General features: G+C 41.9%; 1 protein-coding gene across 1 annotated transcript in view; it reads right to left on the bottom strand.

The window, feature by feature from the left end:
• Window positions 1-25,238, bottom strand: part of pknox2 (pbx/knotted 1 homeobox 2) — a 90,866-nt gene that overhangs the window by 40,916 nt on the left and 24,712 nt on the right. The gene's annotated exons all lie outside the window — the stretch shown is intronic.

The raw sequence follows: 25,238 nt of genomic DNA, 5'->3' as shown, positions 1-25,238 counted from the left end.
CTTGTTTACTAATTACAGTACAGCTGGCTTTAAAGCAGTGCATCATGGTGGTGCACCTTGGTCGTCCCTATGTGTTAGCTGCTGGTGTTGTTGTTGCACTCTTACCAGGCCAATCAAGAGGGCTAATTAGGGCTCTTGTTGGTGGGCTAATTGCTATTGGCCTGGACCCCACAGGGCTGAGGGCTGTACCCTGTGGAACACCGCTGTAACCATCGCCCCCACCCCCACTGAAAGGAGCTAATTGGTTCGGGGGTATGTCACACACATACACACACAGACATACAGACCCCCCACCATCACCCTAACTTACTATCGGCAAGCACAGCAGGTGCTCCATCCTGAAGCTACATATAACCTATCTACCTATGCTGCATGAAAATGTCCTCTAAATGAACTATTTGACCTGAGGGGAAAAGGGTGTTTTGATAAATGTGAGGATAAACTTTATTAAACCTTTTACTTATCAAACCGTACTGCTTCCTGACATATAAATGTATGCCTTGACTTCACAAATCAGTGTATATGGATGACACAAAGTTCAATTTGGTGCTTTTAACACTGATGAGGACTCTCAAATCAACATTTCTTCAAAGCCAAAATGTTGACTGGATACCTTGAGCTGCTGGCTTATTGGAAAAAGCCTTATAATGCCACGTACAGCTTTGTGTGGTCACCAAAGGCAGGCAGCAATTACAGCTGACTGGTGCACTTGGGCTGAATGGTATTGACCTGGAGGAAAACGCTTGATTATAAGCTAGTGAAATGGAACTGGAACATCTGAGCAAAATCTCTGCACCGCTTGCAACATCCGTTCAGAGCTATCGCCTCAGGAAATAAAAATGTGCAGTAAATCCATGTGACCACTAAAGTCGAGGATTTGCAGTATCTGACTCAGAGTTATGAGGTTATGGCCCACTGAAAAAAAACCAAAAAAACTTTACTAATCAAATAATTTTTTACAAGAATATCATGCGAGGATCTTAGAAATACTATAAAAGAGATATCATACACGGACATCTCACAAAATGAAGATATACCATTAAGTACAATGGGCTGACTACAAATGTAGGAATACAGACACACTATTATTAATATTGCAGGAACTAATGAGATTGTGTTCACTTCTGACGAGATCGAACACTGTTGCAGGAGTATTACCCGGAACTTCAGTGTAATGATCCCCCTCCTATAGTCTCACACATCTGTGTGTTGAGCCCTGCGCTCCCCCTCTTTGAGTACTTTTCAGGCTCCTGTTTCCAGACAGGAAGTGATGCGAACATCTCATTCCTTTCTTCAGAGTCAGGACAATACACGACAGACGTTCCCCGCCAGTGAGCTCATCCCCCACCGAGACCCAGACCCTGGCAGTGTCTCTGGCTGAGACCGTTCTCAATCTGAGTGGCATCTGAATCCACCACTGCTGCCAACATTTTGGTGTTAAATGCTGGTTTAGTTCCATTGACGAGTTCTAATTTGGGGTTTTAGCTGCAAATCTGCATGTTCTATCACGGCATACTGTGCTTGTATGTGCTGTGTCTGCACGAGTGTGTGTATTCAGTGCAGCATTATATGAGCATGACTGTTTGCACTGTGTGTGTTCACACTTGTTTGCGTGCCATGTGCATGTCTCTGCAAGTCATTCTGTGTACTGATTGCGTCTTCTGGTTTCTGTTCTCATTCCAACTGGTATCAGCTGAAAGGCATCTTCTGTTATCAGTCCTCATTTTAATTGCAAATGCAGTGAGCGTGTTAGTGATTAAATGGAAAATTGCACATTAATTGATGAGACCGAAGATAAAGCAATTCCAATTACTGCACAGTATTTTAGGCGGCCTCTCAAGTTTCGCCATCCCTCGAAGGAACAAGTCACCAAACGCCAAATTTGAGCAGGCAATCGAGCATCCATAAATATACACACCCAGAGACATACTGTAATATGCGCACAAACACATGGCATACCAGGGCCGCTGAGGCGTGAATGTACATACAAGAACACACAAAGAACACTGCAAAAACACCATCAAACAAGACATTTAATTTCACCAATGGAAAAATTAACTAAATAAATACGCAAATGAATAAATAAACTAAGTAAAGTACAAATCTCCTCCAAACAAGGACAACAACAGTCTGGCAACCACTCCCTGTGAACTCACCAAAGGTGTAGAGTTACACAATAAGTCGTAAAATTCATTTTGAGGACAAATGACATGTTTGTTCCTCCACAAAGGCCTTTGAATTATTACAGAGTTCATAATGCATATCAATTGAAAAGTGCCTGTAGTCGCAATCAAAATTCAAAAGCAAGCATAAAATGGAAAATGAGAAGTAGGCATAAAATTATTCCAACAAACATCAAAGGCTTCTGTGAATTTGGATTGGAGGCAGTCGTACTCTTTCATCGGATTCTACAGAAAGAAACACTTCTATTCAGCATTCAATTTTCCAACAATTTTCAGGCATAGAATGGGCCTCTGCTGTATTGATGTAAGGTTAGTCAGTGGCATAGCTGCAGTTTCATCCCGTTTACCGCCAGCATTGAAATGAAAATCCCTATCTGGTCACATATGATGTGATCACTGCCTCTGGCCTCCACACTTCAACCATGTCCAAAGCTTTTTTTCCTGTCTGCTTTGGTTTAAAGGTGAATTTATTGTACAGTGTTGAACTTCTATTAAATGTGGAATGGGAATGCTTCCTGCTACAAAGCAAGGTGATAAAGAGAAAACTGATCCTCCTTGTGATTTGAACACAGGCAAGAACATTTGCACAGAACATTTCTTGCACTCCAGATTGTGACCTGACAGGGGCTTGGCACCAGCTCATTAAAAGCAGACTTGTGGTAGACAAAGATGTGATTCTCTCATGTTGAATTATCAACACTTCAGACTCTGCAACATCAAAATCAGTTGAAGGGAGTGAACAGAGGTGAAAGAGACACACAAGCTGTAGAGCACATGTAGATTTAATCCTCACGTAAAACCGAAAATAACCATGTTGGTGAGTTGGCTGTTTGATGCGACTCAGACTGCGATGTTCTGATTTTTTTATAGCGCTGTTGAGCACAGTGCAAGTCAGTCTCCTTCCAAACCAGGGATGGTTGAAGACTGGAGAGGAGTGGATGCAGCATGATGGGTGTTTACAATGCTGCATGCTAGAATTAACATATATTTATGAAAATGAAATAAAATAAATAGAAAGGCTACAGCTACAGACTACAGCCCTGCTGGCTGGACTTGGCTGGACTTGGGCACAGTGGGGCTTTCAGCGAAATGACAATGTGAGCAACATGCTGCTAAAATGCTCACAATGTAAATGCAAACATGCTAATATTTAGGAGGGATACACAATAGGGGTGAGAACAACAGACCAACATTTCCATCCTTCAAGCCACACCACTCACAAGGCTTATGACAACTTCATCCTAAACATGTGCGAGCAAATGTTTGATGGTGATTAGCAACATGCTTCTGTGGTTCAGGTGATTTGGACGTTTTCTTTTATTGTTCCACTTTTTATTTATTCTCTTCTTTGTTCTCATGGTCGCATGTCTCATTTTGTCAGGTTCCATGTATGTAGATATGCTGATACAGTAGCCTACATGTCAGCGTTGACAGCTCGTCTGCACCCTGTAGATTCTCATTTCATCTGACTCGTTGAAGTACTTGTAGGTAACTTCTAAAATAGCAACAACTTCTCTGAATATTTGTTATTGAATAGCAATAATCAGTACTAATGACTAAAAATTACAGCCAATATTGTTATATTATATTATATACAATATTAAGTAATACGTATATTATGTAATTTTGTGTAGTTTCAGTAGTGAACTACACAAAAGCAGCTTGTATCGCTCTAAAAATATGAATGAAGTCCAACTACCAGCAAGCTACTGTAAAATGTACACTACAACTTCTAACTGCATATAGTTCACTACTGCAACACTGACAGGTGAAATAAATCATGTTGATATTTGGGTATACATTTACAGTATTCATTTAGTATTCATTACCAAACAATCTTTTTAGGGCAATCAAAAGTCTCCATGCTGTTTTAAATAAACTAGTAAAAGCCTCTCAAAATTACATGAGCAATAGTCCATTTTTAGAAAAAAATTATTAAATGATTTCACAAGGGCAGTCTACAATTCTGGAAAAAAAAATTCCCATGATGCCAATTTCTTGAAAAACCAGAGCAGCAATAGTGCAACGGCTTGTCTGGCTTAACTAGTGATCAATTGGATCCACTTCTAGAATCCTGAAGCTTTCCATAAATAATATCTCATGCATATTCATGAAAAACAGAGATAGCGCGTCACTGTTTTACACTCAAGGCTAGATTCAAATCCACTCACCAAATGTTGAAACCGTGACAGACTGTAGCCATTCTGGTACCTGATCTGATATCACATGTACATACATGGAGGAGGGAGACAGCTCACCGGCCTCTCTGTGCATGTGAGGAGCTGAGGAGCTGCCATGCGCACATCCTCCCATTAAAATCTCATTTAATCTGTCCTGTTGGAGTTTGTTGGTTAAGAGGTTGACCTGCAAATGCAATGAATAACATTTGGAAGTGGGTTTGTCACCTTGGTCAGATATTATGCATCTTGATGCCGTGCGAGAGAGGAAGATGAATAAATAAATCAGGTGTTTTTGAATATGAGCAGGATCTAATCATCGCCTTATTGTCAGGCCTGATTTACAATGCAAACACCAGGAGGCGAGGCCTTGATGGCGTTTGGTAAAATGGTGGAGGGAAGGGCTGAATGGTAATGAGATTGGGGCAGCAGAGGGGAGGTGGCGGGGGGGGGTCTGTGTACACATTTGTGGTCGGACTCAACATAGAAATCGGAAAGCACACAGATCAGAGCGCAAACACACACCACACACACACACACACACACGTGGGAATGGGCATGCATGCAAACACAGCATGTATATTAATGCACAAATACCAACATTAAACACAGAGATAGCAAAGCGTCAACCAGTGTCATCCTGCGGGCAAAATCACACACACCGTCCTCTCACCCCGATGCACAAGCGCACATACATCCTGACACACACACACTCAAAGGTGCAAGTGCATACACAGCCGGAGGCGAAGATAGTCTCACCAGTGGTCTTAGGGCTACAAATCCCCCCCAGGCTAGAGTGAGCTCCACACATCCTGCAGTCAGGACCCAGTCCACACTCCCAGACCACCTCATTAACCTGAACCAGCAGCCCTCCCTCCACCCAGCCTCGCAACACCCCTCTTCTCGCCAGCCCGCACTTGCAATTCATACTAGTATCATTTATTCATCTGCTATTGTTGATTGGACTCATCCTCGCCCAGCAGACAGATGAGGCATGGATTTGAAGCTTGGTGAAGGACGTTTCAACACAGTTGTGGACATTGTTAACTCCGGATTCTGCAAGATCACGGCAGAAAGTGTCGAGGAGCAGTGGACTGATGGAGGCCGAGTTTTTGCAGTATCTCTGCAGTGTTCTGTCTCCTCAGTGCTACCTTACAGTGACGGAAACTGAAAAAAACCATGTCAAAGAATTTTACTTTAATGTATTTTTATTCAAATCAATACGATCAATCATCATTGTCGACATGATGCTACTTTCATGAGGAACAGAGTCCTTTGGCATCCTCACTCATTGGGCTGACTTCGCTCACAGGGTTCCTCTGACTCGTCCTTATCAATTGCCAATGACATTTTATGCTTGAATTTAAATCTATAACCTTTCCAGTTTATTCTTTCGTACTGAACTTCTTAATGAACGTCCTTCACATATTCAAATTTGGCCCACAGCCGTAATGAAGACACAAGGATTTCCCTCGGGTATGACAGTTTGCAAGATTCATCGCTTTCTTTCTAACTGCTGACAATGGCGTCAGTGCACCAATCTGACTGCAATTCTTGTTTTCTTTGTATTTATGCTAATGTTTGTTTGGATATTACAGATTCTGGTTTGATTGTGTTCCTTCCTGTTTTTAAAAATTAGATTAAAGTCTCAAGTAAAATGGATAGTGGTAAAACTACAGTACAGTGGAACATTTTTGTAATTCCCCAAGGACAGGTGGTTTGCATGCAAATAACCTTATTAGCATAGCTAAAAGCTCTTATTATAATGAGGTGAGTTTTTTTTCTGAAGAGGCTAAACATATAAGACAGAGATGAAAAGAATATTCAGGCTGCAGGTAAATGATTGTACCATCTTTAATCATCTGTATCAAGAGGTACCTGATTTTTAACCTTGTTTTTTTTTAGTTTACTAAAAAAGTAAGAAAGAGAGCAAAGCAAAGGAGTTCACATTCATGTCTCCATTCTATGAATACTTCACTTAAAATGCAGATCATGTCAAAAATAACAAATCCTTATGAATGCTGGATTTAACTAACAATAAGTTTTTATCAAGTGTTTGCATCTTTACTGTTTTATACATTTGCAAACTGACCCATGCAAAACATTGAGCTGCAATTTTTTGTTTAAACAGAATGATTTAATGTTTTAATAACTCTTCAGATTGTACATGACACATTCCTTCTATGTCCACGCAGCTATAGCACAGGCACTGGACTGGATCCTTAACACGAGGTGGGTAAATAAGAGCGAACATAGACGGCAGAGCTACTGAACACGTGTATTAAGCATAGTACTGTATACCAGATGGATATTGGAAAATTGATGTAAAAGTTTCAACCCAATGCATATGAGACTGATTATGTGATTGATTACTGTGTCACATGACTATCACAATAATTACAATCTCCTTAATTAGACAGGAGATCCTCTTTACTTTAAAGTCAAATGCCAAAACATCTGAGAGAGCTCTCATTAATGTAATACCAGCTTCTCATTGGCTGCAGCTCAGACACGCCAGCGTGGAGGTTTGTTTCCTCCCAGTAATCTGCAGCATGCTCCTCAGTCCTCCTACATTCCAAATGATAACATGGACACGCTCCACTACATGTATACGACGCACACATGGCAAACATGGCATGTGACGACCAAACGGTTGTCGGACCTGCTTCGGCGAACTTATTTTCGCTTCAGCTCTGTCGTGGATAAATTTACACAACGTGGTGCTGCATCATTTCCTAAAACAAACACACAGGCACATGAACACACACACACTCCTGGGAAGACGGTGGGTGGGGTGGGTGGAGAGTGCCAACACTGCACTCCCCTCCACCAACAAAAATAGCACTGCAACAGCATCAGCATGGTGCAAAAGGCTCAGAGAGCCACGGGTGAGATGGTGTTTAGCAGAATGTGGATCTTGTGCTATATTCACTAAAGTGATATTCTACATTTTTACTTGTAAGCAAATCCGATGAAAAGACCAACACCAATGATGAATGTTTCCCACTAACAGGCGTCGATCCACAGTATATCTGCTTCCTTTGTTCCATAGATCTCCATTTTATTCTATTCTATTATTATTATTATTGTTCAGAAAGCTATTAAAAACACATTACTGGGACACACCTTTGCACTGGGTGACTTCATTATGATGTACATGGCCATCGTAGTTTATTTTGATTCAGTCCCTCATAATCCATCCTGCTGCTGTAAAAACTCCACACATTAAATCAGTGGCTAAAAATAGTCCCGAACCAATACTATCTAGTATCACCATCTACTCTTGTTTGAGTAGTGTTTGCTAAAAACCTACACAACCGAGCTGTTTGAGAAAACTACTCAGCCTATTTTTAACATTCAAAATTTCATTTCTGTGTCCAATATTCACCAGTCATTTGCAGGAAATAAATAAAATTGTGTGAAGCACTGGCCATTCTGTTGATGCATTCAAGTGATCTCGGAATCAAGTTTAACCAAATATGAATAAGGAAAGCAAACTGAAATGAAACCAAAACCATACAAAAACGAATAAAATGACTTTTAACAACTAACATTAAATATAGGCACAATAAAGAACCTAATCTAAACAACAGACTCATGTAGCAAAAAGCTGGCTCACTGAAACCATTGTCCTATTATACAAGAAATAGTTTCTTAATGATGCACATTATAGTACAGTCTACAGTCTACTATGCTAGCAACCGGAGCAAGCTTTATCATCAATATGCCAACATGCTGATGTTAAGCAGGTAATGTTTACCAGCTGAGGATGATCGGAATGTCATTAATTTTTAAACCAAACTATTGGACAAACCTGAAGTTTGACCTCATGCGGTGGCTTGGGCCTGACAGACACACACAGGGTCAGTAAGTACTGAGAGCCAGACTAACACTCTAGCTCTGGTCTTTTCATTAGATTTGTTGACAATGACAATAAATGAAAAGAATTCGACAGCCTCATCCTTTAAGGTTGGAGGGAATGGAGGGTCCTATGAGACGACCTGGCAGGCCTCCTCCACATCCTCATCCAGATGATGAGAAAAATACTCATCAGCACATTTGGGATGTTCGGCATCATTGATTATGTCTTGATTAATAGTGTCACTGGTCCTTTGAACACAGAAGAGAAGAGAATTGATGTTTCATTCAAGTCGTCCTGTTTTCTCCGCCAAGGACATTGATGGATGTTTTGTTAGGGCGGCTTGTGTTCCCTGTGCTGTCTCCTCTCCTGTCTCTGCAGCTCTGCCCAGGTCTTCTACACCTGATTGGTCCTCACTGAGGTGCACCTGGCCTGGGACAGGAAGTGGTTAAATGCTCCAGGCTCCTGTTCCAGGGAGAGGCTTCTGGTTTGCAGACTGCTGGTTCGCTGTCGGATCCTATTCACTGCTGTTGTCTTTTGACTGTTGTTTGTAGTCTTGATTTAGAGTCTCGGTTGTTTTGTTAATAAATCCCACGGCTTGGCTATTTAAAAAGGTGTCTGAGTTGCTAGATATTTTGGGTCGATGGAGTGTTGTTTGCTCCGTAGGGCTGACCAAGGGTGAGTGTAACAATTTCAGTCTGAAACATGTATATGGACACACATACTCCATGTACTTTGCAATCCATTCAGTTGTGTTCAGGCAACTTTAAGAATAGCAGCTAAGGCATTTTGATGCTGAAAGGTGGTGCAGGGCCGAGTATCTGCGCTCGACACACACACACCAGAGGAGCATTTCCTCTGCTAAGCTGATAACCATCAGAACACTGACGGTAGAAAAATTCAAGCTGAAATTGGAACGGCCAAGCTCGTGGAGAGGAAATGTAATCTACAAGAGTTTCCCGCTGAATCCTTTCCAGACACTTTGCTCTGCTTCTCTTTCCACCCCCCTGCCCGCCCCCCAACACTCCAGTCTCCCTCTTCCTCTGCTGTCATGTTTGCTGGCACATACATTGTGCAGTTTATCTGCCGTTGCATCTGCGAGGTTCCTTTTTTTAAAAGGATACCTCCTTATCACAGTGAGTGAGCGCCATCCGTGTCACTCCGGAACAACTTTAGCTACCGGAGGGGCGACGTGACTGACAAGTGAATGGCACAGGAGGCAGGGTGGCTTATTCGCTTAAACATTTAACTCTATGCACAATGAGTGATACAGTCCGGTGTGTGCACCGAGTGCATGCTTAAATGCAAAGATGTGACATTTCAAATAGTAAAGTGAAAATAATTAAAGTAAATTGAATTGACGTAGTGAAGTAGCTTATTTGGTTTAAAAGGTTTTGGGGTAAGAATGTACTCCTGTTTCATCTGCAGTATTGTGACTACAGCCAAAACATTTTAAACAAGCATGGAGCAGGACACAAAGAGTACAAGTCTGACTTTAGCATAGCATAGCATAGAATCAGCAGGAAACTAAATCAGGGAGAACTACAACTATATAATATAAAGCAGTAATCCTACACAAACCTGATGTATATTGTGCCTGACATAGTGCTACTGTGTAAATATGTTGATACAACTCTATTTATTAATTAATAATGATTGTTTTTTGTGGTGTTGTATTAGATTGCAGTGTCTACAGTAGCTTGTTTAGTATGATCTGACCCCATCCAAACTCACAGTGGTAACACTTTATGGTAAGGGTACATGAATTATCATGAATTCATTCATGACTTCATGCATGAAAAAGCATGCATGAAGTCTTCATGTGGTACTTCATCAACTATCAGGAATGCACCCAAATTAGCAGTATCTCATGCATGACTTCATGCAAGAACAATATATTTAATTAATGCAACAACTAAGGTATCAATCATTCAATCATCATGATTTATGAGTTATAAATGCATGCATCAGGCAAGCATACTGTTCCTTGTACACTCCTTATAGTTTATGAAGTGCTAAATTAATGAATGCATACTTTTTCATGCATCAAGTCATGCAGGACTTCAAGATAATTCATGTTGCCTTACCATAAAGCGCTAAAAGTTTTATCATGTCTATGCACAGCACTGTGCAGTAACTTTCACATTTTAAAATATTCATAGTCAATCCTCGTGGACAAAACCAGGTCGTTTTTTTTGTGCTTTGTGGTTCCTATCACCTTGAGAACCTCAAGCGCTCTGCCATTGCTCGCTACATAATTTTCGAGCCTCACCACAACTTTGTTGTAAAGTTTGTCCTGAGGGTGGCGCTACACATCCAGCTCCTTGGACAGGTTCCATGGCCAACCCTTTCTCCTAGAAATAATATTTATGTATTTCTTCGTCCAGATCATTTTGATGGAAACATAATTGCTGGCTGGATTATGTTCAGCGGCAGAGGTTTTAGGGAGGACTGGGCTGAATGGGGTCTGCATCCTGAGTCCATCATGTGGTTACATGTTGGCAACTTTGGTTAAATGTGAACATGCTGATTCTTGTGCTATAAGCCATTTTCGACTTTTTAAATATTTAACCAAGACCGCCATAATTTCCCTGAACTAAACGAGTGCTGTGAGTGCCTGAACATGAATAAAGAAAAATATTAATTGTGCATTGTGCAGAGGAAATATGCATTTGTGAACCTTTTGCTGAGTCATTGAGTACATTTTTTAATTTGACTGATACACTACACAAAATAATACCCCATAATAATGGTAAGAAAATTAATTTAAAATTTTCACAAAAGGTATTACAAATTAATAGTAAACCCAACAGTGCTTGGAGCTGGTAAAGTTTATGTGTCTACAGTATCATAGAGGTGCCCCCCCATTTAAGGTGTAAAGTTTAACATGTTTTCTTATTAGCACGCTAACCACTGCATATAAGCAGTATGATGCAATATTCGAGAAAACCACCCGTATCACTTTGAGCTGAGATGGTCCTCATATTCATAACATGAATATGCCAGCAAGTATAAATAGGATGAATGTTACCATGGGAACACAACTAGGCACACCATGAAAACCAGTCAGTGGGTTCAGGTGTACACATGTCTCAGGGAAACAAGCTCCACATAATGTGAGGAGATATCCATTATGATTTTCAGCCAAACCATTTTAAACAATTATGGAGCAGGATACAAAGAGAGTACAAGTCTGACTTTAGCCGGACCTGGTATACATAGAATCAGCAGGGTTCAGAAACTAAATCAGGAAGACCTATACAATATATAATGTTTTTTAGTCAAGATAACATGGGCTTACTGTCAATCGTTTGGGTTGAAGATTCAAAACTAAACCACTATGATAAACGAATTTGTAATTTATCTTTCATGTCCAGATATACTGCTACACGCTGAAACTAGAATGAAGAGGTTCCACTGAAATTGGCCATTTTAAATGCATGCAGCTCTGTGGGAGTTCACAGTTAAAAAGAAAAGACAATGACCACTACACAATAATGTTCTCTATTGGTCTTGGATCTGTCTTTTAAACAGGTAGTTGTTTGTAGTTCTATGGTCCATTAAGGGCGGGGGAGAAGATCCTGAGCAGCACATTTTCCTGGGCTGCACGGCTCATGTTTGTGATTCAGTTCTCCTGTAGGTGTGCATATGCTTCGAATTAGACATGTTTTAACAAACTGAAAGTGAAATATCACTTTAAATGGACCCTGACATCTGCAGAAAGCACCGTTGCACTATCACCACCACCACCAATGCACATACACACACACACACACACACACACACACTCACACACTCCCTCACAATGAGATCAGCAGAAGGGAATATTTGAGGAGAGTGGTGGGGGATTAATGAGAGGGGATTAGCAGGTGGGTGGCTCTCTCTCTGTGTATGCATATGTGTGCTTGTGTGAGTGTGTGTGTGTTGGTGATGTTAGCCACTTGAGTGTCAGCAGAGCTCTGGGGAGGGGAGGGTGGTGAGTTTGTCTTGGAGGGACAAGAGCTGCTGCAGGCCAGACAGAACCTGAGGATGACTGAGCGGAGTGGCATGTACAACAAGTCTGCACTGAGGAGCCCGGCCACAGTAATGACAGCTCGGACTCTTTGAGCATGCGAAGCAGGGAATAAGGAAAAAGACATCTGGCAACTTGGTTTGCTAGAGGTGACACTATGTCACTTACAGCAAAAGCTGTCCAAGGTCGTCTGTATACCACCAGAAGCTATATTTGTATATCATAAAAAACTGAAATACTGTTTGTATGTCATAAAACCTGCTGTAAAATACTTCTAAAGGTTTCTAATATTGTTTATACTGTATGTCACAAGCTGTTTAGATACCATCAAAACCACACTATAAGGTGTAGGTGTAACACAAAGCTACCTGTTTATGTCCATTAAAATATATCTGTATTTAGAGTTTTTGCAGATATGGACTGGACATAGTTGGAAATTCTCTATAGAGCTTGATTTCATGCAGCATTATTCTAAAGTTTGGATTGACCTGCCACAGATGATCGATTGGTACGGTCAAACAACTGTACATGTCTAAATGCTCTTCATGCTTTTAGGTTGTAGAAAGTCAGCTTTTTGAACAGATGTTACTTTGCATGAAGGGGCTGAAAAAAGGAATGTTCTATACATGGAGAAGAAAGCTCTGTCCAATGGTTCACGCTCTGGGCAACAGTTAGACAAGAATAACAGAAATCCCCAGTCACTGTAAGACACTGGAAGTTTAACATCAAAAACAAAATGCACAAATCTGAATAAAAACACGGTCCTGTTTCAGTGTCAATGGCACAATCATGTGTCTGGATTAACAGGTGTGTTGCTTTAGCGAAGCTATTCCTAACACTTCACAATAGAGCTATTATGTTTATCGAGGGTTAGCGCTGTTGGAGCTGGATCACAAAGTATCAGCAGAACATAACACGGAGTGACAAATCACAGTTTAAACCTGTTCAATCCATCCAATGAGCACACTGCAGGGGGCCCGAAGAAAAACAGGTTTTCAAAATATTGAAGCGCTGCTGTGGTTCAATAATGATCTCGGGTCACTGATGCCTTTCTGGACTGGAAAAGAAATTCAAAATCAAAGCATATTCAGGGTGAAAAAGTTCCAGCCGTGTTCTCCCCTGTAATGCAACGCTGCAGACATCAACTAAATGAAAGTTTCAATCATAATCACCTGGGGCCAAAACTATTTTGTGAATAATAAAAGTACATTTAAATTGAATAAAATGTACTTTTATTTGGTAATCAGTGCAAAAAAATAAAAAATAGAAAAGGAAAAACAGAAATAGGGCTTCAAGTATATATTTAAATAAAAGTAGGAGGGGAGGATCAGGTTTGCAAAAATCTGAATCCTGGTTACAGTAGTTCACAATGAGCTCCACTGGTTGCAGCAGTGTCTGTAGGATATTACTATCAGGTCAGAGTGCATTACTGTTCATATCTGAATGATATATTCATAATTATCCCTAATAGGTCACATAAGAAGCTGTCAAATGCTGCTTAGGGAAACCAAATTCTCTGAAATATAATCTAGAAAGTGGATGAGACTGCAGATGCTATCAGATTCTTTACAGATGAGCTCATATAGTTGGAGGTGCACTCGATCCAAAACTAAAGTTGTCTAGAAAAGAAGTCAGGCAAAGGGGAGCAAACAGAAAATGAAGTGGAGCCGGAGTCGTCTGAAACGTGAAGACCAAATAATGAGGCCAACACCAGTGGTGTTTGCTGCTCTTGGCTGGATGGCCTCTGTTTGTCTTAGTGTCGGGGGGCAAAGAGAGCCGGCAGCCGAATGGAATTCTTGGAAACACCAAACAAACCCATATTAAATTTCCTCTGAAATGTCATGGGGAGAGGCCTGGAGCATGCGTGGCAAGGGAAGATGGACAGAAAGGTGGACAGCCAGCAGAGGGACAGAGATACAAGCAGGGAGGGGGAGGAAGAGAGAGAAAGGAATAGAAAGAAAAGGGGAGGCAGAGAAAAGAGGAAGAGAGGTTGGCAGGCTGTAGGGTGGACATGGGAAAAGTTGAGAGGAGAGAAAATGGAGCTGGTGAAAAGAGAAAAGAGGAGAAAAGAAAGTAAGAGAGGCAGTAGTAGAAGGGCATATCAACCAAGTGGGGAAAGTGGGTTTAAAGAATCGACCCTCAAATCTATTAGGACACTCCCGTCCAGTAAATTAAAGCATGCACCAGGGGAGTAGAGGGTAACATCTGTGTGAGGCGTGGCCGTAGTGTGTGACGACACGAGGGACACCGAATGACCACTGCTCGCTGTATGGACGGCGACGTGCGTGGGCGCTGTAGCGGCCATCAGAGCAAAGCAGCCATGAGCAGCTACCATCTGTTTCTCTGCTGGAGAGACGGGGAGTCTGGAGGAGCTTCGACAGCCGCTGGCGGCATGTTAATGTCCCTTTGAGAGAGAGTGGATACCTGAGTCATAGCTCGCCCGGTGTCTCTCCTGGTGTTTTTGGGGGAGTGTGAGTACGTAGTTGTACCCAGCTGCCACGGTGCTTTTCTAGTGGTTCAGTTACCATGACTGTTCAACAGGTCTGTGAGGCTGAATATACTGTAGCACAGTTATCAGCAAGCTCACGTGTTGTGTTTACTGACAGAGGAGAAAAGGAGGAGGTGCAAAGCTCAACTCACATCTGAAAATGAATGAATGGAAAACACTACCTGTTGAAACTATAGGCTGTAACTCACAGATCACCTCCCCTGCTCAGAGTCTGATCCTGCTCAGTGTGACATTTGAAAATAAGAGGGGATCGTGAACTTGCAAGGTGTTTGGCCATGCCTCCGCCAACCTGATTTTACTAGCCTTATGCAACAAGGAAGTGCTCCCATTCCATAATTTTGTCTTTTAACTGTCTTGGCGAGCTGCCTGCCCTGGCAGAGGGAACATGTTGTGGAAAACCATGGGACTGGTGGAAAACCATGGGACTTCTCCATCCAGCAGTCTGACAAGCATCGACCGCTATTTATATACTGATTAGAGACTGATTCGACTAGAGCGACGGATTTCTATTAGCTTGTGTGAACTGATTATTGATCGCCAAGACTTTTCACGTGAGTTTACTATGATAGGTAATAGCTGCCGCGAGGGAAAATATAAAAACCAGAAGTGGACGTGCCTCAGGACAATCATTCATGTACGCAGAAGCATTTTTAAATGAATGGCTTCTACTTGTATCATCCTTTAGGTGGCACATCAGGCCTGAAGTACATACCAGGACACATCTGAATAAATGTTGACAAAATGACTAGTGTTGTTTTATTCTAAGTGAGACAAGTGATAAATAATTTACAGTGTTTACTGCTCAAAAAATGCAGTTTTTCTTTAAAGGAGGGGAGGAAGACGGTGGCAGAGACAACGAAGGCACAGCACAGTACGAGCAATACACAAAGATGTATAGAGACATAGCCTGTTTTAAATGGAGAAATAACTCTGTTCAGCTATCAAAAACACAAAACTGCAGGTGCATCAGCAACAACCTCCCTGAGGAGAGCGTCTGACAACCCAGAGCTATACTGCCTGTGAGCCAGATCCAGGTCTTTGAGCGACTAAATCCTCACATTCTCCTCTCTGTCTCTCTCTCTCTCTTTCTCTCTCTCTCTCTCTCTCTCGGCTGAAGGGACATCTGGAGCGCATTAAGGCACTGAGGACATTGGATCTCCCCAGAGCGCCTGACTGGATGGGTGGCCCACTGTAGCCCCCTTTCAGCAGCAGGGCCCGGCCCTACCTGATTGATAGTGGGAGCCCCACACGAACACTTAACACTCACACACACTGACAAATCCCACACGGTTGACATACAGCGTGGACCACTGAAACACTGCTGGTGCTGCTAACATGGATTAGTATGGACAAATGCTCTTCCACCTTTCACTGTGTAGAGTTTGGCCTATCAATCATCAACTGGATACACCATAATATTACAATTAGAGCTACTGTGTTGAAATACATTGTTCTTAATCAAAACTGACTTAGTTTTAATGAAGGAACAACTACTGACATATGGAAGTAATATGGGAACATGGAAACAACTCTGGACTTCACGGACAACATTCGATTTCTCCCATGACTTAAGATTCTCAAAGCATTCCCCAACACCTCATTCACACAAATCAAGATGTGAATTAAAGCCCATCTTGTTTCTCAGAATTGTACTTTTTCATTAAAGCATGCAATAGACATTTCTATAAGATTCTTTTGAACAGATGCCCTCCATGCAATGAGAAAACACAAACTTTTTCAAAGGAGGAAAGTTCAAAGAACCTTCTCATTTCCACTAAATTGCTTTGCCTGATTTGCCATTTCAAATAAATTGCAGTGTTGGCCAAAATTTGCAATTCACAGGAAGTCGTCCCCTCAGCCGCACAGAAGAAGTTAATCCATATTTCACGTTTGAATATAAGATGAAGCGGAGAAAAAGGGAAGGAAAGGGAAGATAGGTAACTCCTTGCCAGGAGATGAGGAGCAGAAGGGGAGGGGTGGCGGGAGAAGCTGTGGGAGTGGAGAAAAGGCGAGAGAATGGGAAGAAACAGGCGCCATTTAGAGTAAATGGCATCCAAAAACCCTCTCCAATTATCTTTGCCTACCATGCCAGTGAGACTGACTTAATTAAAACGACTTGAGAGGGAGGGGAGAGAGGAAGGAACTGCCAGTGATTGAGGGGGCAGGCAGGCGACGTATCTGCACCGAAACACAAAGCTCAGGCGTCGCGCAGGCTGTCGACCACTCTCCCTTTTCAATTCCCGACTTCAAAAGAGAATAAAGAAATAATAATAAAAAGAGAGGGGCTCTCACCATTCGCAGCCATGTAATTGCGCTATTTAAATCCTACATTTTTATCATTGTTAGATTATTCGTTGGGGGGAAAGAGGAATGTATGAAAATGGATAATAAAACTGCTTTTTTTGTTCTTGTCTGACGCCCCCCCCCTCCTATAATCCTTCTGCCTTTTTCTGAGAAAAACCTCTGACAGTGACCTTTTCACATGAGGTCTGTTTCTATGGAAACAACGTCCAGCCCCTCTATGTTTGGTGTTTTCCTGTCATCAGGCGGCCAAAACTGGCCTACTTGTGACTAAGAGGAAGAATGTATCACATTTAAAGATTTGTCTGTGTGTCTTTTACTTCATGTTTCCACCCGTGTGCATCAGCAGGCCTGGGACGAGGCAGAGAGCGTCTACTGCTGTGAAGCCATGAAACCATTCGGCCTGTCTGACGGCACGCTTTTTCTTTGACTTGTGAACTAGATTGCAGCAAAAAAAAAAAACCCAAAGCATCAAGAGGTCACCTGAGATAATCTGATTTTAGGTAGTTTACATTTTAGATGAATTCATTAACCAATGGCTTAAGCTGTAGATTTCCCACAAGGGGAGCGAGCCGGTCATCATTTCAGTACGAACCCCGACAGGGTGATGTAGGTCTTACACGGCTTCCTGCCAAGGAAATCAATAATCGGACATAAAATATTAATTTAAAAATTCTTTTATTGCCTTCAAAATGATCGGCTATCTGAATTATGCCCAGTGAGACAGTCTGTTACACATGGCGACGGTCTGCTACACAGAAATAACAGACCGTGCTGTAATTGACCAATCAGAATCAAGTATTCAACAAAGCCATTTAGTAAACAGTAATCAGATTTTTGTGATTCATTTGTTTGTTTTAATTTATTTTGGTAACTCAATTTTACTCAAAATTAACCTTTATTTTCCGTTTTAAATATACTTTAAATGTTTAAAAAGCCTCTGCTGACAAGGTTCACGACTGATAAAAATACTACACCTTGTGTCTAATTATCTAATAACAAAAGCTCAGTTACCTTCTTAAAATCACATCTCCTCCTTCTCCCTCACTAAAAAGCTCAGCATCATTTCAAAATTTTAAGAAAAGCTCGAGATGTCCCCTACTTCCTTCAGAAGTCCATTCTCAGTGCATGTGCAGTGGAGACTTCCACATCACAGCTCTGTAAGACCAATACTGGACCATGATTGGCTCCTGCTAGTTGTGATGTCACATGCCCTGCAGTTTCGTCCAGGTGTTGAACTGAGATTTGAGGTGAGTCTTCCTCCTTCAGGAGATGACTGTGAAAGCAGCTTTCTAGTGTCAAACTGTGCACACACGGGGAAGGAACTATGTGACGAGCACATTTCTGAGTGTGGTATGCTTCATGATGCATCACTTACCTGAACATTTATAGCTGAAAAGCTTCACACTGCATAGAACACTCATATTAGTGGTGTCCCTTGTATCAAAAGCTCAGTCAATCCAGTTGAGAGTAAAAAAAAAAAACATTGGTGCTTTGACACAAATATTATATTTAGAAAAGTTGCTGAAAATCCAAATTATTCTCTTCCTTGCCAAGCATCAAATGTGGCCATTACAGTATTTATCATTTATCATTTGGAAAGTGGATTCATATTCAATATCTTTGTTAATAACAATGTGAAGTTTGACAAAAGCTCATATTAATTTTTAATTTGTTATGAAAGAGAACAACAAACATATAATAAATATAAAGTTCATCAGGTACTAAAATGATCAAATATCACAACATTCGGAGTATTAACCTGCACTATTATACCACAGCAGGTTAAAAACTACCATTAAGTGCAATAAGGTTCAGGTAGTGTTACTAATGTGCAGGAAATATATACGAATAATGTGTGAAAATATGGGCATAAATTTACATCTTAATGTGAGCAGAGAGACTAAAAGATCGAACTGCTGCTTTCCAAATAGTTTTGAACTTAGTGTCCTTTATAAAAAAAAACATGGGAGTGTATTTAAATTCAGTTTGAATCAAACAATGTGCTGCTGATGTCAGTAAAAGCTCTCCTCCGTCAACACGCACACACAAACACACACTCCTCTCACACCTTGATCGGCCAACACACAGTGGCTGCTCATGTGTCGCTGCTAACACCTGTTACTGTGCTTTTGTCTTGTGAGCTTATTGTAACAGACTGCACAGTATTTCTCACTGAACACAACACAAACTCAGGCTGTTCCCTCAAATGTGTTTGCACAGAAGGTTGGTGGGCGCCATACTGAAATTTGAAGTTTAAGTGTGAGAATACACTGTATACGGTAATTGCCAGGATGGAGCAACCACTGCATCAGTATACATTTAGTGAGAGTAGGCAAAAGCAGCCCGGATATAAATCAAAGTCTGAAAAAAAAAAAACTTTGAAAACTTCGTATGTATTTTTAAGTCACTGCATAACATGACATTTTAGTAAGTAGACAAAGAAGTCATTTAACTTCCTAAAACCAAGCAGCAGATAAAACAAAGACAAGGATTGCATTTGATTAGACACTGTCTGAGAGGTTTGGGGTCTGGAGGTGAAAAGGAGTGTGTGTGTGTGTGTGAGAGAGAGAGAGAGAGGAAGGAGGGTTGAGTGAGCATGACAACCGTTATTTTGATGGGGCCAAAGCCAAGTATCTCCACATATCCACTTTCCCTCTCCTATTCATCCCCTCTCTTCTCCTCCCTGCTTTTCCATCTCCAGAGCCCTCCCTCTCCTCTCCTCTGCTCTCCGCTCCTCTCCATCCCCCTGTCTTCTTTCTCACTCTCGCCATTGCTCTCTCTTCTTTCTTCTTAAACTCGCGTTCTCCTCTTTTCACTGATCTCCCTCCTGCCCCCCCCCCCCTCTGCCTTTTTCCTTTTCCCCTTTCTCACCATCTTGCCCTGCTCAGGGAGCTTCACATTCCCTTGTGTTGAGCTTAGAGAGCAGTTAGAGAAAAAGAGGGAGAGACAGAATATTAATCGTCTCGTAGTGGTTTGAATCGGGTTGTTTGTTGGTTTTGGGGGGAAAATGACCCTTTGTGTGCTGCTTTGGCCATGTCCCATATTATCTCAGGCAAAGAGTCAATGCCAATTGAAAGACATACAGATAAGTGACTCCGAACCTTAACCCTCAGCCCTCTGACACACACACACACACACACACACACACACACACACACACACACAGACAGACTGTACACACGTGCACTGACACACATACACCACAGTCCCAGCTCCAGTTGCCAGGGAGACCGCCATACCAGGGCTCTGACCCAGGAGGTTTGGGACTGTTTTTCAACCCCGCCCCCCCCACCCCCCAAAAGCAGGAGAGATGGCAGCTGTAGGACAGCTGTTCCTACCAGGCCCAAGCCGTAAACCACAACCATCATCCCACCATCAGTGCGGCCTGGACTGCATTTCAGGGGACAAAAACACCCCGCAGCCCAAATGATTGGACACATCTGTCTTACTTAGTAGATTCTTAAGCAAAGTCTGTGGAATAGAGCCGGGGACAGATTCTGTACTGTGCAGTAAAGTCCTGACTAACTTCACCGTATATTTCAATATGTTTTCAGCTCCCTGCTTCAGTTAATGGGACGCTTTTATTCCTTCTGTGTACATAGTCATGTTAGGTTTCTTTCTTTTTTGTTGGCTTTACCAAACGTAACATTACAGCTCAGCTCAATACGGATCTTTAAAACTGTGGTATTAAAGGAGAAACACACACGTTTTATTATCAGTATTATATTATGGGAGGTGTTGTCCTCAGTTTTGATTGAAACATGTTTGGTCATAGTTTAAGCTTGGCTGAAAATGACTACTGATGGTGCTTCATTATCATTATTACTACTACTATTAGTGGTATTTTAATACATTTTACTTTCTGCATTACCCCGATAATGTGCTCAGGCAGATAGGTAGTAGGTGGTTAGGTGAAAACAACACTGGACTGTCAACCTGTGTGGCTGACAGTCCTGTGCTGTTTCAATTTATAACTTCACAATAGCTTTATCTCCTCCTCACTCCAGACGACAGATATAGCTGGTGGATAATTGGCCTAATTTCCACTGTGTGTCCAGACAGGCAGCGCGATGCTTCCTAGTTGTTTATATCATTCAATTTCCCTTGATACCAACTCTGTGATTCCTATTTGCATGTTGTTCCCAAAAGAGATAATTACCTCCCATTTGGCCTCACTGTGAGGAAGTGCAAGGCCCTAAACTTTTGTTGGACTAGTTAAGTTAAAGGACAATTCTGTCATTTTCATGTGATACTTAGATAGCCGTTTGATTTGCAAAAGCTTATATGCTGTTGAACTTGCAGTAGTACATGTGTGCTGTGATATAATAATGTTGTAATGTAATGCTATAATTTGATAACCAATAGTTGACACAGATAAAACTGTAACAGGCTCTCCCATAAACAAACTAACAGATACATAACAGCCAGGGAAAGAACCCCAGTCAGGGTTGTGGTAGTAGTACACCCACTTTACAGTATCCATTACCCCACTGACTCTATAATGCTTGCTTCTCATAGGTGAACACGATGGTTTATTCAGCGTGTAATAGAATTTGGCAGGCCCCTCATCTGCAGGAGCCAAAAAGGCCATTGAGCTGAAACCAACGACAGACAAACCATGTCAGCTTTAAGATGGCGCAGCAAATGGAAGTATAGGGCAACTGATCTTGCAACTGCAGAGCGCACAATGTAACTATATTCCAATGGGGAGCAGAGCAATTTCCCCAAGATGGATGGCCGCCTTTCAATGCATTTCAAGGGCAGACAGATCAGCAAGGGATCATTACTCCTGCGAAGGGTTGGTTTAGTGGTCTGAATGTAGAGTTCTGTTAATGCGACTGTACCGAGCATTTTGTAGAAGGAGCTACACATAAACATATAGACAGACAATAAAATGCTTGTAAGAGTAGATTCTGGTTTGTTCTGTTCCACATCAAAGCTACAGAGAAATACCAAATAATATTTGTTTCTGAAAAAGATTTTCTTGCAGCACTTTTCTTCCAATTACAGACACTCTTGTCACATTCTTCCTGTTCATGTTTGGTTGGAACCGCATTATCAAAAAGAACTGAGTAATTAGAGCAGAATTTATCATCAGGCAACAACAATAACAGATTTAACAGCTCTTAATGACCTAGTGGGCTTCTGGTGGAGTTGGTTCGCCTTCAACCCATACGCAGATCCACATTATGTATTACTGCCTCGGTCTCACAAAATCTTGTTGTGACTAAGCCATGTATTCACATCCATCCATGTTTGCACCCATCTTAAGTCTCTCTGTCTAAATGAAGTGTGAAAAATGTGGGAGGACTTGGACTGGACTGTCCACTCACTTCTATAATTTATACATATCTATTGCTGTTACTTTGCCAAAGATGAAATAGTTGCTTTGAGCCAGTTTCCAAAAGCACGAGACACATAAAAATAGCTGCTTTTCATGTTCAACTGGACAGCCAAAGGAATTCTACACACTTACCCGTTTATAACTGTGTCTCTTTTTCCACTGTAAGTCAGAGTCTTTCAGTATGTCTTTCTCAATAATTAGCCAGTAGTCTTCTGAAGGAAGAGTAACCTGTTCTTTTTTCAGAGTGCCAGGAAAAGGAGCAGGCTAAGTTAGAATAGTGGTGACTTGGCTCTCCTCTTCCATCTGTTTTGTTTTCCTTCCATCTCCCTCTTTTTGATGAGCTGGGTCCTCAGTCCCCCTTATAAAATCCCATTAGTTCTTAATGAAGTCGGGCTCCTAGCCTCTCTGCCTCACCTCATTTAGCACGATTGTCTGGCGGCCATTAGCATGGAGGCAATTACAGCCGCACGACAAGAGTAATTGGAAATGCCGACAGGGACCCTGAGAAATGGGAATAAATAAATATAAAAAAAATATTCAAACTAATAAGCTTCCATTCAGATGGCGGGGAGGGAGCCGCATGTGTCTAAGTTAAATCAACATAATTACAATTAGGGTTGGTAGGGTAAAGAGCCCGGGTGAGAGAGAAATGGATATGGATGGATTGGGGGATGATGGTTAAGCATAGAGGTAGCAAGTGTGATGGAGGGAAATGTGGGATCACACAGTGAAGCTAATAATGTAGGGTATGAGCGCGACCCCAAATTCATGTAACAGAGAGGTCAGAGAGAGTCGGCGTGTGCTGGTTTGTCTTCACATCTGCCTTGATTAAAGGTAGATTTTTCCATTCTATAACCAAAATAGAGCCTAAATCCATATCCTTACCTAAAAAGCCCCTAACCCAAAGGTCAGATTGCAGGCTTTAGAATGGGACCAATTCTTTGCTGAAGATGATGTGATATTTACCTAGACAGAGGAGGCTAAAGGAGTTCCACAATGGGTCAGCTGCTGGTCCCGTGTGGAATCAGAAATGGTAGCCTATGAGCTAAATGCTATATCTACAGTATACACAGCTTTCAACATTATGTTTATGAGCAAACAACTACATCTAGCTCAGTTCCCAAACTTGTAAGGTACTGTTGATTGATACACTCTTCCAGATGTCTTGATTTAACTAAAATCTCACACAATGAGCACATAAGCCTGGCAGGGCTAAAATCGTAACTGAGGAAAGTGGCTACTCTAACTCAAGGGGAAAGGTGCATGAATTTTTCTCCATGAGCAGGGCTAAATGAGGCCTTAAACACTTGACTGCCAACATTCCACAAGCATCCAATCTGTAATAACATGCTGCGTATGTGAGATATAGTTCTGTGATGAATTACAGCAGGTTAAGATGTTTTGTTAACTTCGCCGAGGAGGCTATGCCTTTGGTCCAGTTTGTTTGTGTGTTGGTTAGCAGGCTAGGAAGATAAAAGTTACTAATCACAGTCTTAATTCCTAATGAATAATAGATTTAATAGGTTTTCTACAGATCTGGTGGACAGCTGGGCGATGTAAGGGAAGCATTGATTGCGATTGGTGTATCGCATGCACCTTCGTGTATATTTTGGGGATCCTGAAGTGTATTATAAACTATTCATACTTTTTTTGGCCCAACATGTAAATTTACCACACTCACTCCAACTCAACTCGATTTTTCACCAATTTGAACTTTTTGCAAAAAAAATGCTCCTGTCCAGTTTGACCAAGTTTGTTACATACAGTGTGATTTATTTCTCTTCCCCTTCAGTGAATGACGTGTTTGTTTGAAGTGTTGTTTGAAAAATACATTATAATATTCAGCATTATTAGAAAATACTAATAAGGCAGTGTGTAAAATTGGTTTACTCTATTATCAGATCAAATGAAGTACTCATCACTGCATGAACTAAAAGGTCTACTTGAGAAGTCTGGGAGGCTCTACGGAAACAACAGCAGGCTGCAGGCTTGGTGCCAGATTGCCATGGCATTTCTCCTGTGAACCCCCCCACTCCACCCCACCGCCTCACTCCCACCGCCCACAACCACTGTTGCCCCCTTTCCTGCCTCCTAAGCTGAATGACAGGTGGCAGAAACCCGATCAGCACGGGCCTTCATCAAGGAAGCACTCCCATCTGAAGCAGGCACGCTGCCCACTCACCAACCCCAGGGCCACAGCACAGGGGCTCCTGAGGCTGGACAGGGTGTGTGTGTGTGTGTGTGTGTGTGTGTGTGTGTGTGTGTGTGTGTGTGTGTGTGTGTGTGTGTGTGTGTGTGTGTGTGTGTGTGTGTGTGTGTGTGTGTGTGTGCATAAATGAGGCAGGGGATGGGGGATCTGGGCTACAATGGACACAGAGGCATGGGAGAGAGCAGGGGTTGAGGGGTGTAATGGACTTTTTGGCTGAGGAACCGAGCGGCTGGCACCGGGTGTCCAAGGCTCAAACGGGAAACGGGAGGCTGGCTCCCACAATAGTCAGTGTGAGAGTCCCAGAGGGTCGTCCACAATAGCAGGGCAACCGGCTGCTGTCAACAATGACCTCCAAGGCCTCGCGGCTTGAACTGAGATGGTCCCACCCTTCAGCACTTCCCTTTTAGCTCTGCCATAGAGCTAATGCAGGGATTATTATTAGGGACATGTATCTGGAACATGTGTGCATTTTGTCACTGAAGTCCTGTCACTTGGATTTGTTTTTGAGCTGTGGCTACCGGGCTATAATATATGACTGGTTTATGGCAGTGAATGGATACACAGTACAAGGAGTTTAGGACAGGATATCATTGTTTTGAGGGAAACCCTGCATTTCCAATAGTTTCCCAGGTAAAGTACCA

The sequence above is a fragment of the Pempheris klunzingeri genome, chromosome 14 (assembly GCF_042242105.1).
Source record: "Pempheris klunzingeri isolate RE-2024b chromosome 14, fPemKlu1.hap1, whole genome shotgun sequence".
Lineage (NCBI taxonomy): Eukaryota > Metazoa > Chordata > Actinopteri > Acropomatiformes > Pempheridae > Pempheris > Pempheris klunzingeri.
This window is presented reverse-complemented; position numbering and strand designations above follow the sequence as displayed.